General features: G+C 32.1%; 1 protein-coding gene across 1 annotated transcript in view; it reads left to right on the top strand.

Moving 5' to 3' along the window:
* The window catches only part of LOC123658203 (RNA/RNP complex-1-interacting phosphatase homolog), a 43422-nt gene that overhangs the window by 1161 nt on the left and 22145 nt on the right, over positions 1–20116 (top strand). The window lies entirely within an intron of this gene.

Raw genomic sequence — 20116 nt, 5'->3', positions numbered from 1 at the left:
AGGTATTATTCATTGAAACCGATATAACTACTTTTTATATTTTAGCCAGTACTGCCATCTATGGAAACATTCAGGCATCATTTAATGCTCGCATTTTGAGTTTAACCTTAATCCTGTCTTCTTGGATAGATGGTGTTACAATATTTTTACTGTCGCAACATGATGCATAATAACGATAATCATAAAGATAAAGAAGAATAATAGAACAAAAAACTTGCCTTTTAGCATTTTTTTTTAATTAATATATTATATGTCTACTAATAAGTATATAGCCCTCTATTGTGTTATTGATGAAAACCGTGTAGTGTCGTGGGACACCAGATAGGAACGAAGTTCCTCATTATAAAATATTAATTTTAAGTTCTATTCGAGGTGTTAAGAAAATAATAATTCGGGGTATACTTTTTTATTATGATTTTTTTATCAATAAAAATCAAAAAAACTGCTTTACAAAATTATTATAACACTTTTTTTATTTAAAATGATTTATAAAAATATGTAATAATTATCGAATGATATAATAATAGTAGCAAACTGCAATTATAATAACAGTCATCACTAGACTATACATTAGACACTTTATAGCCCTCATACATGACTATACTTATGAATCTAATGCAGAGGGCCATGGGCTAATACTACTTTACACCTAATATGACTACGATTGAGATGAATGTGTAATGCTAGCCGAACATTTTAACTGTCAGTTCGCCAAAAATGGTGTGAACTCATGTGTGTTGCCCATAGTCACCACGCTGGGCAGGCGGGTTGGTGACCGCAGGGCTGGCTTTGTTGCACCGAAGACGCTGCTGGCCGTCTACGGCCTGTGTATTTCATTGCCAGTAGTTGGATAATTATCCCGCCATCGGTCGGCTTTTTAAGTTCCAAGGTGGTTGTGGAACTTCGTTATCCCTTAGTCGCCTCTTACGACACCCACGGGAAGCGAGGGGTTGGCTATATTCTTCATTGTCGTAACCACACAGCAAACCATACGATCTGTTTAATTTAATAAAATATGGATGGCTTGAATCCACGGTGCCCTGGGCTGAAGCCCAAAAAGCCATATGGTAGATTCGGCCCTGATTTATGCTTTTATTTAACGTTACGGACGTTTTTTTCCGGCTAAGGTAAGCCTCCGCAACTTTCCATAGGGAACTACGTTCCAAAAATAGTTTATTATTTATCTGTGTGACTTGAGTTCTACATAAATTGACGTAAGAAAAGAAGACAAGTAAACCCACTGTACTAGCTTTGATTAGGATATCGAGAGAAAACATTGAGAACTAATAATCAGCAGTTACTTAATAGAATGAACCGATGTTTGAATTAGAAGCATTTGCACCTGCATTAGCAAAGGCGGGCCGACAATGAAATGCATTATTGGCGTATAAGTACGCACAGTACATGTTTGCTTAACTGTAAAACTTGGGCGTTCACTTGGCCGTACCACAGTTAGATGACAAACACAGTCTCCGATCTGTGTTAATTTGTTATGCATAGCATTTCAATCGCTGCTATATTTTTGCCTATAAGCCTACATAGTCCATATTTTGCATGTCTTTAGAAAAAACTTTTAAATCAGTTATTTCTCAAGAAAATTGTTACCTAGACTTTATTGTAGATTATAATTTGCTGCGCGAGTCCATTCATTTAAAAATATGTCAAATTTTTATTAATTATCGGTCAGTCAGTCAGTCAGTCAGTCAGTTCAGCCTATCGCAGTCCACTGCTGGACATAAACCTCCTCAAGCTCGCGCCAGAGATACCAGTTTTACGTAATCCTCATCCAACCTCGACCGGCAATCTTACGTAGATCGTCGGTCCAGCGGGCCGGAAGACGGCTCACACTGCGTTTGGCAACACGCGGTCTCCACTCCAGGTCCATCGGTCCTGGGACACAGTTGACCAGCCCACTGTAACTTCAACTTGTTTATACTGTTCGATTACTTTACTTACATTCGATTACTTTCGTTCTCTTGCGGATAGTCTCATTATTTATCTATCTTTGAGAGAGACCTCAAGTCAGTCATATTATGTAAACTGCTTAACTTGTATCATTATTGATCCCAGTAATAACACACTGCAGTTTACGCATTTAAAGATACGATTAAAGAAGATTATATTTTTACTACTATAAAACCTATCAAGTTTCTGTTTAACTCTTTCTAAATTCTGTGTTGTTCTTGAACTACGTTTATGTTATTAAAATAACAAAGTATACGATATGAGGAAGTCGAGATTTATTAGAAATATTAGTTTGTCATTGAAAAATATAAATGAAGTTTACGGTTTAAATTGTAGGAACCATTATTTTAGACAGGATTACCATATTTTAGACGGATTGGATTTTCGGAGTAGCTTTTGTTGAAAAGCAAGTACATCAAACTGAAACCCTTTAACAACAGTATAACAACTTATAACAGCCAATGCTAATTCGTTAAAATTTTATTTTCTTTAATCCCGGATGATGTATGTATGGAATATATAATTTGTTTAATTTTATCTCAGTGACTTAAAAATATTTTCTAAAGCAGCCTTATTAAAATGGTTAGACATTCTTTGCAAAAATTTGCGTCCCACAAAAGAGGTAGCACAAGTGAACTAGCTCAATACCGCTCTGCCAATATAAAGCCATATCATTCAGGTCAGACCGCGGGCGAGCCCCGCACGCGGTGTAGATTGCATGCGTGCCACTGAATCGCTTCCATTGTGAATTAAATCGAAAGACCCTTCTTTTTATTTCAAAATAAGGCTTTAGTATGACATGATTTAAATAAAATGCTATATTTCTGACGATTCATAAGTGATATTGGTTATGATATTGTTAAGGACTAAGTCATTGTTTTTTTTTACGGATTTATCGAGAACTGATCTCTATAATTGATACGTACTTTAAAGGAGCTATTTTAACTGACGTTTGTTTTTAACCGACAGTTATAATTTTATCATATATAATTGTCTTCATTCCGATATATCACATTTCACAAGGTCGTATTTTCTGTCAAATTAAATATTTTCTGTCAAAAATATTTTTAAAAAGGAGTCAATAAAAATATTTTTTGTCAAAAATATTTTTAAAAAGGAGGAGGTGCTCAATTCGACTGTATTTTTTTTTTATCTACACAATACACACACGGTCATCTGTTCCTAAAGTAAGCAACTTAATGCTTGTGTTATAGGTAACAGCCGACTGGTATATAGCTACATATTTTTTTTTTTCGATAAACATACTTATAAATAATACATACATAAATATATAAATAAATATTTATATTACACCCAGACTCGGGGTGAGAATCGAACCCACAGCCCTCGGAGCAGAAAGCAGGGTCACTACAAACTGTAACAACTACAAAAAATAAAAAATAAACCTTTAACTGAGATTTGACGAGTACTTTTTACTGAGCTATCCATAACAATAGTTCGTGTTTAATTGATGATTTTTTCGACTACCTATGTTGTATTACTTGTCGTTATAAGTTGAAGTCAGTTTTATTTGTGAGTAAACACAATTATTCATGCACGCAAAGTAAATCTCTGAAACGGCTGGACCGATTTTTGACAGGAATTTCACTGGCAGATAGCAGATATAGTAAGGAGCTACTTTTTTTATTTTAGAAATTTGTTTCTTTACATAATTACTTCTTTATTAAATTCCACGCGGACGAAGTAGCGCGCACAGCTAGTAATAAAATAAAGAATTAAAGAAACTGTTTATTCGTATTTTGTTCTTATAGTAGGGGCAAATATTTTGGTATGCGATTTTGCGGACCTGTTTTTGCCATTATCGGGGAGTTAAATGGAGCATGTGGGTCGTTTATATATTTGAAAGAGAATAAATTTTTGGTATTCAATTGCCTCTGTTAATTGAGATGTTGATAAAGCTAGTCCTTAATGCTTAGAATTGAGGTATAAAGTGCCGACTTTTTACAGTTTACGTACATTAAAGTAATAAACTCTGTATATTATGCAATTGCTCGTAAAAAGATAAACATAATCCCCTTTCTAAATCCAATTCTCTATTTACTCACGACGTGTCAAAACATTTGTCCTCTATAAAGTAAACCCGACTTCGCTAGGATTAGTCCTATAAATGATAAACCGGGTGCCTCATACTGCGCTCTATGAATAGTAGTTCCTCTTTATCTCTACATCTTTTGAAATTTTTTGTTCAAAGAAATAACCCTACGTTCGGTATCCTTGGCGCTTTGATTCCGTTCTTTTATTCAACGGGATCCGATAATAAATTTTCATGTTTTGTTTAGTTTGAATTATAAAGGGATATTACCGTAATGGCAATCGGTAGATGTAATTTGATATATCTCAACTATGCAAGTGTTTTTATTGTTATTTACTACTAAGATTAGGTTTCCTATAATATGAAAATGAATTTATACATTTTCTTATACATTTTTATATCGTCAGATTTGACGAATAAGATATTTGTATATGTATATTTTTTTTTTAAATTATTGTACATTTTTCAAATATTTGTTAAGCCACTAAACACTAACGTGCTACGCATATGCAAAGCGATTATATGCATTAGCATCGAGGCGGTCATATGGGTTTATTTATGAGAGATAAAAAATTACACTCGCTGCCAAAGTACTACAATCGATAAATATTTTTTACGAGTGTTTTGACTTTCATCAGCTTAAGCGTTCTCGCAGCCACCAGGCACTTTGTGTCAATCAGCTAAATATGCCTTTGATGCACGACAATAACAATATTTTCTTTCGCAATGTACTTTTACGATATCACCTCTAGCACAGGCCACAATTGGTACAATGACATTGATCAGATGGACCATTATGCACGCACACGAAGATGCCTTATAAAGTTATAAATATTGCTCTTCTCTTTTTGTATTATTTTTATTTGCCTCAGTTAAAGTCTTGAGTTATTTCAAAGATACTTTTAGTTGCAGTAGTAAAAGGGGCAATATGTTTTACGTGAAAAATGTGTAAATATTTATATTTTATTTGGCAATGAATACTATTCAATATTTTTTTTATATAACAAAATACATTCTAAGTAGAATTATGAGAATAATTTTTTTTATTTTTATTTTTGGTAAACCTCGAGCGTATTTTGATTATATTTTCATTTTGTATCAATGATATTAATGTTTTTATAATTATAAGAAATTATTTTTAATCTAAACTTTTAATCCAAAGGAATTTTTTTTGCAATGTTTTTATATTTTTTCATTCTTCAATTTTATTGTGACACTGTTTCGTATCAGTATGGAAATCTGAACAGGATAGTGGTGTTGCGTTTCTCTCGCAATCAAACTAAATAAAAAAGTCATAAAACGGGACGACAGGCTTGGGAACACTGAGTAGTAAGTAATGTACGCCAGATATCATGCTCTCATTCTATTAGGTCAATAGCGAAAGCCGAATACGTACATATACTTATCGCCTATCGAAACGTAATGATATTACGTTACATGATCGTAAAATTCAAAACTAAAGCCATTCCTGCTTCGTCCATAATTAGGAAGGGTCGAATAAGTGCTCTCTCTTCGATCATTTTGAATATTCATCAGGGTGTAAAGGTACAAGTTATTAACGAATGAATTGATCGAGTGTTAGTAATACCTTGAATACACTCACGCTAGTTTGATCGTAGCGTTCGGTCTAATAAATCCCTTTTCACTTTGCTTTTGCTAAATTCTTTGATATTTGTCCTTGTAACGACGAGATAATTTTGAGTTTCTATTTTTTACTTTCTACGGTTCGTTTCGGTTCCCCCTTGTCTAGATCGAAGTAAATCAAACTTGTAATCTTTTCTGGTAAACGCCATAGAATTTTCTAATGCAGTCAGCTTTTGTACAAAACCTCAGGAGGTCGCCTTTGTTGCAGGACTTTCAGTTATTCAATTGTTGTGGAATTGGAAGCGACATTACACCTCAATTATACGATTACCGATTGTAAAATAATCGGTATTTCTTGAATGTTATTTTGATGTGAATAGAGGTGATTGGTGATTTATCTTTTGTTAAACTTCCGTGTTCCAGGTTTAGAGGGCACCTATCTTTTCACTAAATTTTTGGTGTGAATTTAAAATGACCGAACAATTACATGTTCGGTTTAAAGAATATCAAATACTTTAGAGTTTTAAAATATATTGTTTTTTTTTTTAAAGTATTGAATTGCTAAAATGGAAGCAGACTAATTGTGGGTATTTATTTTATTTATTTATTTATTTAGTAGTAGTAGGTAATATAAACATTAAGCGTTTGTTTCATTCAGAAGTGTTTTCATGGATTTATTGCAATTGGAAATATTTTTCCTAATTGCTTATATAATTGAGGCATTATTGATTTGATAACTTCAACATTAAATGGAAAAAGTATGATTGTAACATCGATCTATGACAAAGTTGTGGTCTAAACAAGAAAAAAAAAAACAATTCATGGAAGATGATGGCACCGCTGAGTATAATACATAGGTTACTTCAGATGTAGATATGTGATATATTGTTAGCTTTTAAATTAACGTATGATGTCACAGTTGATATCTGCTTATGATTCGCTGTGAGTCGTGACAACGCACTGAACGGAATATACTTATAAAATTAGCTTTTTGTTAGTCAAGGTTAAGTAGAGTTAAACTTTTGATGTCTGAAGAAAATTAAAATATGGGTTTTGTATAGGGGCTTATACAGAAAATATCTTTATTGGTGCTGTTTAAGTATGAAGATACAATTTGTTGTATTTTTGTGCAAATCATACATACATACGTAGCTTCTCAGATCCTTTTTTGTTGCTTCTCTCACTTGTTCGGAGTAATATGTTTGGCAATTTTAAATTTCGAAAATATTTAAGTGACGCAGCACTTAGGTACTAATTGATTTATATATGAGTATTTAGTGACTGGAGCCGAAGTTCAGTATTTATGTCTTACGTTACAAAACGTAAGATTTCCCTTCCACTTCTTACACAATGTACTTACACTATTTTCGTTAATAAAATAATCGGTTTTTAATACGCAATAATTGTTGATTCTAAATAAAATTTTTGCTCACGACTTAATTTGAAGGCTCTCATATATACCCAATTAAACTCCAGCCAAACTCTACACAACTAGAATTAAACTGAAACTGTTATTGATATTGTCGGTCAGTTCTGTCGTCATCCAATTATTGTTATTAAAATTTATTGAGCATAACTATTGAATTACCGACCGAGATGAATGCACGTTCTCTATTATATTATTATTGACATAGCTTAAGATTTTGATTTATAACAGTCTTTTATTGAGGGCAAACAATTGTGTTTCGATGATAATATACTAATTGAGAAATAAAAACAAAAATGTAAAGTCGACAATAGAATCTCATAAAACGAACACAGTTCATAATTCGTAAAACTTTCTTAAGATGATGTATTCTGTACACGGTTTCCCTTACAGTGGAAATGACAGGCGCAGTGCGTGGGTGGTTTATGCGTTCAATCAGCGATAGTCGTTGGATGCACGCGCTAACCAATTACACCACGAAATATTATTGGCACTATTTGTAACAATAGGCCCGGCGGCATATTACGGTATTGTGTAACGACTGGTTGTTATATTCAAGGGACCACCAACTACTTACTTTTTAGAGTAATAAAAGCTTGTGATTCATATAATCATTTTTCATGTTCAGTTATCATGATATTTTTAATTAGTACATTAAGATATAAATATGTAGATTAACACATCTTCTTATTGAAATTTTTACATTTATTTTTATATTTTGGTAATCTCGTTATGGAATAAGTATTACTTCATCTCATTCAAGCAATATTGAATCGACACCGTCAAATATAGTATGCGATTTATTTACTAATATTTAATACTAGCTGTACCCGCGACTTCGTACGCGTGAAATGTAACAAAAAAGTTATTGTTCAATTTGCAGAGTTATAAAATAAATGAAGTTCTAAAATAAAAGTAGCCTAAGTTACTCGTTTCAGAGATTAGCCGGAACAAATAGATAGATAGACAGACAGACCAAAATTGTGAAAAATGTTATTTTGGTACATGTACCGTGTATACATCCATACGCATTCAGTAATCAGCGGTTTTTTTAATATTACAAACAGACACTCAAATTTTATTTATTTGTATAGATTATGATTGATACTCTAAACGCAAACAATTTTACAATAAGAGATATTTCATTTATGATAAACACAAACAAAATCAAAGTTAAAACAGGCTTAAGTATTCCTCGTTAGAGTATAAAATATTATATGGGGTATCCTCAGCACGTGGTCTTGATCAGGGTGATGAGTCCTTATTTGTTTATAAAGGCGCAAGACCACACAATATGTAGGTAATCAGCTGCCCATCTCCCGCCCCACCTGTAATCATGCCATCATTACCTCTAATGACGTGTTAACGTTGCTTTATGGGAATGCCAAACATGACGTTCACATTTCGGTCATTTACATTTGTTTGTCTACTATCTTCGTATTGTTTGCTTTCGTCTTCTAAAACAGAAGGCGGCGTTTTGGTAAGCCACTGGACGGTACTGGTGCTTAAGTCCGTCCAACTTCGTATTATTTGAAACTTTTACTCCTATTTTATGTTTTTCAATTTCAAACAAGTGTTTTGTTATTAACAAAAATAATCATTATGTTTACAATTATTCAACTTACATAAATATTGACTAAAATAAATGTTTCATGTAAAAGAGAAAATTTCAAAATTTGTCTGTGCACAAAATGTTACGCCTTTTAGGAAGTAAAATATGTAGTTAAAAGATTTAAAAATCAAATCCTTAGTTTTATATATATAACAAGAATTTGTCTATTGTAATAATTGCACAAAAGTATAATCCAGTCGCAAGCTTTTCGTGGGATGAATAAACACTTTAAACAAACAGCCATTCAACACGTAGGCGCGAAAAACGAACTCGACACACAAGTTTCGCTGTAATGTAACAGAAGTAGCGAGCATATTTTTTCTTACGGTTTTTTTAAAATATACACCTAAACTTTTTATCGCCTCATTATTTTTAACATTATTATTTAGTATAAAATGCTTGCTTATTTTTTATATTGTGTGATAATTCAGTTATTAATATTTTTTGGATATGTTCATCTGTCCAAGAACACCCACGTTCGTCTATATCTTCCGGTCCCTGTTAATACGTCCTTGTTGATTTTATGTTCTTGACCATTTCAAATAGTCTCAGAGACAGCGATAATAGTCTTTAATGTCATAGAGGTAAAAGTTTTATAAAGGCAATAAAAGTCTATGCTCATAAGTCAGGTCTAATTCACACTACGCGTTTAGCTCAACTTTGTGAAGCTACACGAAAGTAATGATGTCTACGGTAATGCATTTTTTCCATGTACTTAAGAACGGTCGCCGCAACCGCAGATGTTAATTAAATTATCAATGCAGACCTCCTGATTATATTAGAAAATTCCTTTCTTGTTTATTTTTGCTTTTCAAAAAGAACTACTGTTGAATTGTCGATTGTGATGAGGGTAAAATGGGCCTTGCTGCTTGCTAAAACTCTTTAAATAAAAAGAGAAAAAATTGAATAGGTAATAATTATATACAGAGCTCTTTAATAAATAAAGCTTTATACATTATACATTTTTAAATGTGTAATCAAATACAATTGTTACCATAAAAATATGTAAAAATCGTTGGTGATAATAGACTGTGCTCAAGCACGCTCACCGTGATAGCCAATCTGAGACGCCAGCAGCGTTCGCTACCCGCTGTGTATCATACTTCAATTGATTAACTTTAATATCTCAATCTTTATAATCTTTTCATTGGACTGTTAAACCTCCCTTGGAAATGTTCGTGTTTATCTGCATATATCGTTGTTGTCTTTACCAAATGGTTTCATGTGAAAGAAACTGTTCCCTCCTCATTATAAATCAAATGCAGTTTTGTGTCTGCCTATAGCAGACTTTTAAGAATACTTGATGGGGAGATAGATATGTTTGATTTAGGACATTTTGTGATGAAATTTACTTTCGATGTACCCACAATTTTCGTTATTTTTGCTTATAGTTTAGGTTATTAAATAATATTTACCATTTATAATCAATGTATTTGCTAATATTATTTTAATAACGAAATATTTTATCGATGTCTAAACCTTGAGACATTATTGTATAAGTGAAAAAGGGTTATGCCAAATGTGAATTACAAAATTTATTCTAGCGTTTGTTATTTACATATATATTTAATGTATGATCTATTTAAAATACCAAACCGTTATGTGAATTTTATGATTTTTTTATGAATTGTGTAAGGCATATTATTTTCCGCCAACCCGCAGTGAAGCAGAGTGGTGGATTAAGTTCCAATCCTTCTCCTACATACATAGAGAAAGAGGCCAGAGGGATGTTACAAGCTGATTGTTGTTTATTATCTAAAGACGTATTAGGTACTTAACTGTAAATAAAGATTTGTTGATCTAAACCCTGAACCTGTATTTCCAGTACGCCCTTAACAAAAGCGAAAATGAAATTTACGAAGAAATATAGGAAAAAAATGTAGCTAAAATAACAGTAAACCTATATAAGCACGTGGTAATATTAGTCTATAATTCTATAGCTATCAATCATATCCATTTGTATCAAACATATCCATGGACATTATATAAAACGAAATTGAAAAAAAAATATTGCAAAAATTGTATCTAAAACTACATAACATAAATGGTTTTAAAAATTGTCTCCTAAAAAAGTAGTCAGCCCTATTTTGATCGTCTGAACCCTCCTCACGTGTGACAGCTATGCATTTGTTTGTCCGCAGCTGCGGTGCCGACAACATATTTATTGTGCTCATTAACCTTCAAGAACGCTATTTAATTGTCGGCCGTTTTTTATTCACTTCACCTTTGACCCATCCGCGACTTATTGCTCCTCGGTCGCTCTTTGAAAAGAAACTGGATGGTTATTTATTATGCTACGAGATGAGGATACGTGTCGTTTCTATCTTTGTGGCGCTTGTGAGCTCGTCTCTATGATTTATGCTGTTATAAGGACATGATATTACCTTCACACGATTCAGTCTCTTGTCGCCTCTAAGGAGTATAATGTTAGGAACATAAAAACACAGATCTATTTATCATTGTTTACACGTATAGATTATGCAGTTTTATGTACTGGACAGCATCGTGCATGTCGACAGTTATATTGAGAAAAAATTGTATGATTTTTTTATTAAATGACTATCTTATTTCGACATGCGTCTAACGATTGCATAGTAACGAATGTTGATATACACGAATAGAATATGCAGTTTTATGTACTGGACAGCATCGTGTATGTCGACAGTTATATTGAGAAAAAATTGTATGATTTTCTTATTAAATGATTATCTTATTTCGAAATGCGTCTAACGATTGCATAGTAACGAATGTTGATATCTTAAATATTTTGTTCTATTGTTAAAAGAGAACCATAATACAATAAAAATGTTGCTACTATTGTTCTGGAGCTTTCTATCTAAGCGAGTTATTCACTTTGGCTGTGACGTCTTCATATGCGGTATCATCAACAGTAAATTGTGGTATCATGGCTATACCGTCGACGGTATAGAACGCTTATTGATTGGTATCGTAGTTTGTCCGCTGTTCACTTTGAATAAAATTCGAATTATAATTAATCACGGTTCTGCCGCGTGGGAGAGCGTCGCGTACCAACCAACGATCTATCATATTTTGTGATAACGCCACTAGAACGTATCTTGTGAACGTATTGGCTCTGCCCGATTTGGGACTCACCTATGCGACAACATTCAGCACAATACTAAATAAGCATTTTGTAAATCGAACATGACCGCTTAATCATTCGTGGGAAGACTATTTGTTACATGAATGTTCTTGTGGTAGAATGATAGTAAGCGAAATAGTTTGTATTGTTTATTTTATTCTGTTGCATCATTTTTGAAGATAACTGTATCGATTTATTTGTTATAACAGCACACGTATGAGGCTGGCTTTCAGAACTGCTATTCAGTCTCGTCCTTAAATTTTACTTCCTATATAGCATCATAAATAAGATTGATTGTAACCTTGGAAGTTGGAGCCCTCAGGCTACGAGGGAAGCTTCTGATAATTGAATTTGTCGGCGTGCTTGTCCTATCTTAATAGCGTTCTAAACTAAGTTTAACACCAACTTATCCATTGGAGTTTTATAACTTTATAGTTTGAGTGTAATAAATCTTGTCATATCGTCTGACTCCATTATATTTTGGTAGGTATAGAAGTAAATTTAGTATATTTTTGAGTTCACTGTATATTTTCTTAAAGTGCTATTCACTTAGTTCGTCTCCTTTCACTATGTTCCCACGTTTGACTCTCTTAATCACGTCAGCTCTGCGCGCGCGCCTAATATCGCGCTGTAATGTGTTTATTAAGCGCCATTCCCTTTAATTGCGCACCATTTAACATACAACGTGCAGTCGTCTTTTGCATGGTCGTTGAATGTGGATAATATTACATGCTTCACTTTTTATATTGTAGAACAAACGTTAATCGTTGGATTTGTTTTATTTTATAAATATTCAAAGGGTAAAATCATCGCGAGTTTTGTTTCTTAAGTTTGTACAAAAAAATACTTATTATATTTCTTTGCAGTGTTGATATTATATGTATGTGTGTATGTATATATCTAAAACGAAGTAAAATTATTAGGTATTAACTGTCAAAAATTGTTATATTATTTCATCTATAAAAAATTTATATACATACTTTATTATAGAAAATACAATAAATACTTCATTACAATATTATAAGCTTAATTTATTTACTTGTAATAAATGGTTTGTGGTTGTCGGTTCTTTTTATTTAACTGGTGACCATATTCTAGGACAAATAAATTATAGTTTAATATGTTGCAGTTAGTAATTTTGTAATTATAATACTAAACGGTCAATGAATAATAGTACCGTTTAACACCGTTTGCCCGGCTATTATGTCAACACGAATGTCTTAATAGTCGAACATAAGTCTTGGATCGAAAGTGTTGATAAATAGCCACGTGTCACCATTACCGAATGTGATCTACGCCTCTCATTAGCTCCCTTTAAATGAGATATCATTAGTGATTAAGCGTCGACACGGTGTGATTATTTTATTACATTCCAATCTTATTAAATTGTCAACTGATTTTTAATTTATGCTGTAAAATTTAATAATCATAATCACATTTATCTGTCTGGCCCTAAATGAAAAATATAAAGAAATGAGACGGCTAACTCGTTATCAGTGAAATAAGAGAATTGTAGAAGTTTTGTATCAGTTATTGGAGTTTATCATCAGTAAAATTTCAATTTGCTGTACATTTATCAATGATTTGATTGCATTTAGTTATAAATAAGACGTTAAAAGTTTTTGTTTGCATTTTTCGACATTAGCGGTACTTTGTTCTATTAATATAAAAATATATAATTGAATATTTATGTAAAGACCCGAAATGATCGATGTTAATAACTTTCTTAATGTTTTTAAAACGACTCTTTTGGGAACACAAAAATTGATAGTTTAATTTTGTTGTTTTTGAATGTGAGTCGTTAGTGTCATTGTATCGCCTGAGGCGATGCAAATGAAGACGTCCAGGGAGAATTCGCCTGTGATTTACAATATTTTAAAGTGGCAGAGATGGGAACGAATAAGATTCTGAGTGTAAAGCAAAATATAAGAATGTTTATGTGATCAGCGTGGACAGTTATGTGATTACGTTGTTTGTTTGGATGGAAAGTTATTACTTTTCATTTAAGTTTCATTTGTATTAAATCATTTTATGGGTAATTGATTGAGATTTTATTTATTCGTAACTTGCCGTTTGTTAATTGTACAATCTTAATTCTTCTTTATATTAATTTATGCGTAACTGTATTAATTATAAAGATCTTAGTTTATTGGAAAAAACAAAAACTAAAGAGGAAGAAATCGAGTAGGTACATAGCGGATTTAAATTTTTTTTAACATAAATTCGATCGACGTCGATTTTCAAATTACAATATACCATATAGTTTGTTCCATCGAAAGTGTGTATTATAATTACAATAAATTAATTAAGAATAGTAATTTCCATGTACGATATGTTATTTTTCTCACCTAGCATCTCTTTTGACGTTGTATACCTAATTATAAACTTAATTTTACTTTTACAATCTTTGTAATAAAGTTTAAAACATATCTAAAAACGTGATTTTCGCATGAATAATCTTTGTAAGATTTACTTAGAAAGTTAAGGTATATATTTTTATATTTAACGTGTATTACCACTTCGCCACCAATTGTTAATTTAATTTGAATTTTAGATTGTTGTCTTGTGAATTGGGAATGTATAATTCTATATTGAACTTTTACAGGTTAATAAAATAAAAAAAAGTTATTTTTTAAAAATTCTTACATTTTATTTAGCAGAGTTTATGGCCTAGTAAATCTATGAATGTAACAATGTACATGTAGAGAGTTATAAGGTCAATCAGCTATTGCGCAGTTTTCTGTTAGGTACGTTAATATAATACGCAGCAGTCGCTTCGTTGCCTTCATTCGCAAAATTATTAAAAAAACAGGATGAAACTTTTTATTTATTATTATTTTCTCCAAAAATAATTTATGTCCTATTAGCATACTTTTAGATAGAGAAGAGTGATATTATACATTATGCTGTATTATGTTTTCCCTGCATTTAAAACATTAGTTTACGTTGTTCTGTAATCTTTATTAGTTAGGTCTTCACTTCGGATAAAAGTTGGGGTCAAATGGTCATATTAATCGTTAACTCGAGGGCTTTTGCTTCAATTCTTATCTTATAATTTAATTTACACACGTCTAACGCTTGTTGATTAGTAAATTTATCACCGATAATTCAGGGTTTATCTGTTAACAATCTTAATTTCTTTATTACATCTATATCATTGTTATTTATTTTAAAATGAAAGTTTGATTACTGGTTGCTTGTAAGATCGATGTGGTGTGTGTCAAAAAATACATTTCGGTATTTTGATCTCGATTACGTGTATTGCAGCTCCGGTTTGCGGGTTCAATTCCCGCTCGGGATGGATGTTTGTATCTGGACAAATATTTCTTTCCGGTTTGGATGTCTGTCCTTGTGGGTGTCCCCACCGTGCCTCGGAGATCACGGTAGGTCGTATAGCGAGGTATAGCCGGATAGCGATCGCAACTCATAGTAGGAAACATATCGCCAACCAACAGTGGGATGTTACAGGCTAAATTGTATCGTATCGCATCTCATACATAAACATTTTTACTATCTTGTATTTTAATATTAACGTAAATATAATGAATATTCAAAGGAGAAAGATTTGTTAAAACAATTTAACTTCGCACTACTACAAATGTAATTAAACATATTTTAGCTTGCAAGGTTGTTATGTAAAGCAGTTTTAATAAGGCCTCTTCATCTGTTTCTACTATGAGGCCAACACCTGCGAGAGGCTGAACATTAATAGAGAGGTGTGTCGCCACGCCCCGAATGTCGACTGCACGTTTCGCAACCTGCTTGATGTTGATTTTATGCTGTGCGAACCCGTTGCGGAGAAATTGCTTTTTAATAAAGTTTTAACTATTCCCGCTTTGAGATTGAATACGAATTTGTTCTTGATGAATTATCGGAATGTTTAATGTAGAGTAAATTCACAAAGTGCATGTTTCATCTCGCTGAGGGTTATTTCGAAGATATTGAAAAGATTTATTATGATACCACCTACAGCGAAAACTGTTATAACGGTATTTTTTTTATAGTCAATTTTAAGGATTTAATTTCTCTCACCTTCCCTCTTTCTCTATCTGCCTCATATTTATATTGTTTCGATATCGTTGCACAATTTTCGTATCATTATAAAAATCTTAAGTTATTAGGTGTGGATTATCTTTATAACCATTTTAGTATTTTATTTTATAATGTGTTATGACTTATGACGGCTAAACAGTTGCCAAATGATTTTGCTGACGCCTCATACGTTTTTATTATATCTAATTTGACTTGTGGTATTTCGTACTGCTCTAAAAGATATAAACGTGAATTGATGATAATTTTTAAATATTATGCAGTTTGATACTTCTTTTAACCTTAATACCCTTCATGCCATATTATGAGTAGAAGATCAAAATTATAATATTTTAGAACGCCACACCATTCAATTAAAATTATTATAGCTATATCACATGCTGAATACATTTGACTCTATGGAATTATTATGAACTTTGTGATATAGTTTTAAAAGAGTGACAAATGAATGTTTTTTGTTTAAATACATATACCTAACGGATTTAAATGATTAATAATTTATTGGTATTTATTGAAATTATAGTTTTTTATAATTTTATTATGTGTCTGATATATTGAGTACGCAGTTTACTATATTGTAATGGGCTGCGGCGCTCGAATATTTCTCACGAATTTCGCTTTGCGGCGCCTGAGCGTGGGCGGCCTATCATACGCCGCCATCGCACGTCGCATGAAATACACTCGCCTCACACACATATCATCTCCTTTAACCTAGCACAATAAACATAAGGTTCATATTACTAGCTTTTCTCTCCTTACTACGATTCTTCAGATCATACGATTGCCTTTTGTTGCCTAGTGCGTCTAATTAGTCAGACTGTTTAGTGCTATGCTCGCCGCGGGCTAACATTTACTACGGTGTACAATACGATGCGATGTGATTTGTTGAGGTATGAAATGCAATGTGAATATATTAATTTTTCAGATACGATTTCTTTTTTTATTGTTTTAATAATGTATGTCCACCATGTACCTTCTAAAAGCATCGCATAAAATATATCTTTTGCATGTACCTACGCTATGAGATTTAATATCGCGTTTTCAGGGCGCCATCAATACCCCTACAAGGACATAATATTTTCATATTATATTGAACGTCTGTACAAAGAAGGCATTGTGTTTCAAAAGTCGTGGAGAGATTCATCTGTCGGAGAATATTCATAAAAGTATTTTCATATTTAGCATTGCCATTAAATCTTCTTGTCTGATGCTTTTAAGTAGGTTCAGTATATTGACAGCAAGATATATCAGTCATAAAAATACTTATAACTCACGTATTAAGTTTATACAATACGAGTACATATCAGTGCATATTCCGTTATCAAAATATTATTCTTCAAGTTAAAATAATTTAACTCACAAAATTATTACCACCTGGCTTCTATTACTAAGAGTTTTTAAGTATACTGAATTAAAATATCTGTACTTATATCCGACAAAAATTAAACGTCAAATAAAAAAAATGTTCTTTTATTATCACCAATAAGAAAACACTTTAGTGCATGTAATTAACGTAATTATCAGCCCTTGTTCTTTCCGCTCTGGTATTATAAAGGGTATATCAGCTACTGATTTGTCGCGATAAGGCGATTTATCTTCAATAAATTTATCGCTCAATCAACGTCGACGCTTACGCCGGTTCGCGCGGCCGCTGATTGGATTTCTTCATAATTACATCTTTTGACACGTACGCGCTAAGTTTCGTACTTCTCGAGCCGCCAGGGCATGAGATCGTGGGATCACCGTGTAATCAGCTTTCTTGACCGTCTTGTTTTGATTCCAAACCGTGGAATTATACATTAAACTAAACTATAATTCTTGCAATCTGCGTCTACACATACTCTCTTTTTTGTATTTGCATGTATTGTTACCTAATTTTATGCTATTTTTATTAATACATAGCCAAGAAAAGTAAATCAATAAGCTCATAGAGGATGTTTTGAGATTAAGTTAGTTATATTATTTTTTTATAAATTGATTTTTTGATTTAATTACACTTTTCACAACAGTCAAATGATATGAAAGGTGGGTGTTTCGTGTCGTATCTTTTAAACGGCTACGTTTTATTTTGCGGGATATATTTGGTCGTTATTAACTGAAAAGCTGTTGGGTATCTGGTTGAACATCGTGGTGAAATTACATTTAAAAGTGAAGCAAAAATCAAAACCTAATTTAATTTTAAGAACACGTTGAGAGGATCATTTTCCAGATACAGTTTTACGATATTCCGGAATTTAATACTTGTCATTTTGTTTATAACACATACGAGTACATCATATTATTATCAGAATATCTATCAGTTTTTAACCAGCACCTTTGGATAAGAAAAAGAAATCGGTCCACCCAGTAAAAAGTTATGAGGTAACACACGTCATAAAAAATACAGACGAATTGAGAACCTCCTCCTTTTTTGAAGTCAGTTAAAAATAAAGTATGAACAGGAGATTTGTTTAGTTTTGATTATACATAAGTTTATATTAATATACATTAATATCTGTACATACAACAGCAAACTTGCTGTACTTGTACCACTCAAAATTATAAATCAAAACTTTGAGTGCAATCTTACGAAAAATAAATAAGCCACTTAATCTTGCAACATCTGAAAAATGATATCATGTAGAGTGGCCCCATGCATTACGTTATCTCAAATAACGTTACAAGTTATGATTTTATAGGTGGTATAACAATCATTTAAGAAGACATACTTCACGGTAGCATAATATTATAAACTATTCACTTTTCCTGATATTACTCCGTACTAAATACTATATTTATATAATGTGAAAGCGTTTTGACCTGCTATATAGTTGGTAAACATTATATGATGAAAATGAAATAATACGAAGCATTCTTGATAGCCAGAGATTGGATCCTTTTAAGAGGACGTCGTTAAAGCCACACCACCCAACTCGTTTCGAAGCCGATTTTCGGCGCGGTGGTCGCAATTAGGCGCGATAAATGCCCCCGACATCCGATCCACTAGCTTTTATTCGATTAATCGGTCGAAACGGAATTCGAACTTAACGGGTCATTTCTTTTAGTTGTTTATAGAAGAATTTATTAAAAATATGGAATGATTATTTTTTTTTTGTAACCTAGCACCTGACGATATTTATTTACCATCTATTTTACTGTCCATATCAACCTTCATATATACTTGTAATTTTGTTTATTATTATTTTTTGTTTATTTTTATTAATTTGTAACTTCTTAATCATCTTTAATATCTTTAGTTGTGACTTGTAAATATGTATAATATTTTGTAAAATAAAAACTTGTAATTGAAACCCGTATGTTCTCGAAAAAAATAATTGACTTGAAATCATTAAAATATGATTTAAGCGCAACTACTGGTCTACTGACAAGACCCGCATGCATGAAATACTCGCCACATATCAATTGTGCTGACATCAAAGATTACTGTAAGCATTATCCATCGTACAACTCGTTAAGTTTAATGTCTCACTTACAATAAAATATCGTGATCTGTATATTATTCTGATCTTATATATTTAATAATAATATAATTAAAAATATGTTTTACGACACATCCAAGGTATTGTTTCACCTTTTTGTATTTATGATGAATCTTAAGACGCATAAAACATTATTCTTTGAATATTACAACTCCACCTTTTCTAAATCTACCGCGTCAGTTCCGTCGGTGTCAAAAGGGGAACGAGCAAGTAACGATATTTAAAACAATAACAAAAGTCGCTCCATTACAAGGCGACAAAACCCTTATACCAATAGAAGACAATGGGAACAATGGTTGATCTCTGTCAATTATGCCATCATTACCATTCGAATAAACGGCCTATCGGATCAGACGATAAAAAATGAACCACAACGCAATACGGTTTGTGATAAGTATTTGATGAAACACTGTTAAAATGAATTCCATAGATTCTGGAATAAAATTATAGGGATTCCTTCACCTTTTGATTGACGATGCAGCATTTAAAATTTGACGAAAGTTTTATAAATTATTTATAGACTGCAGTTCCTGAATTTTCCTTAAATTATTTAAATATTAAAAGAATTTTTAACATGAAGTTTTGTTTTAGCGATCTTTTTGTAATGTTTTTTTTGAATATTTGAAACTTAGACTAGATTTTCTTATTCTAATTATTAAAAAAAAAAAGTTTTATGACAAATCGAGTGTTTTGATCGCTATTTCTAATTATTTTTTGCGTCTCAGTAAACAATGTCTGTTCGATCAGCTTTGTTTTGTGAATATAGAGTTCTATTGAAATTTAATACTTGAATGTAAGTTGACTCACCACAGTCCGATTATGTGCCATTTCATAGTCAGTCAGT

The sequence above is a fragment of the Melitaea cinxia genome, chromosome 12 (assembly GCF_905220565.1).
Source record: "Melitaea cinxia chromosome 12, ilMelCinx1.1, whole genome shotgun sequence".
Classification (NCBI taxonomy): domain Eukaryota; kingdom Metazoa; phylum Arthropoda; class Insecta; order Lepidoptera; family Nymphalidae; genus Melitaea; species Melitaea cinxia.
Note: the sequence above shows the minus strand (reverse complement) of the source record. Positions and strands in the feature narration are given on the sequence as shown.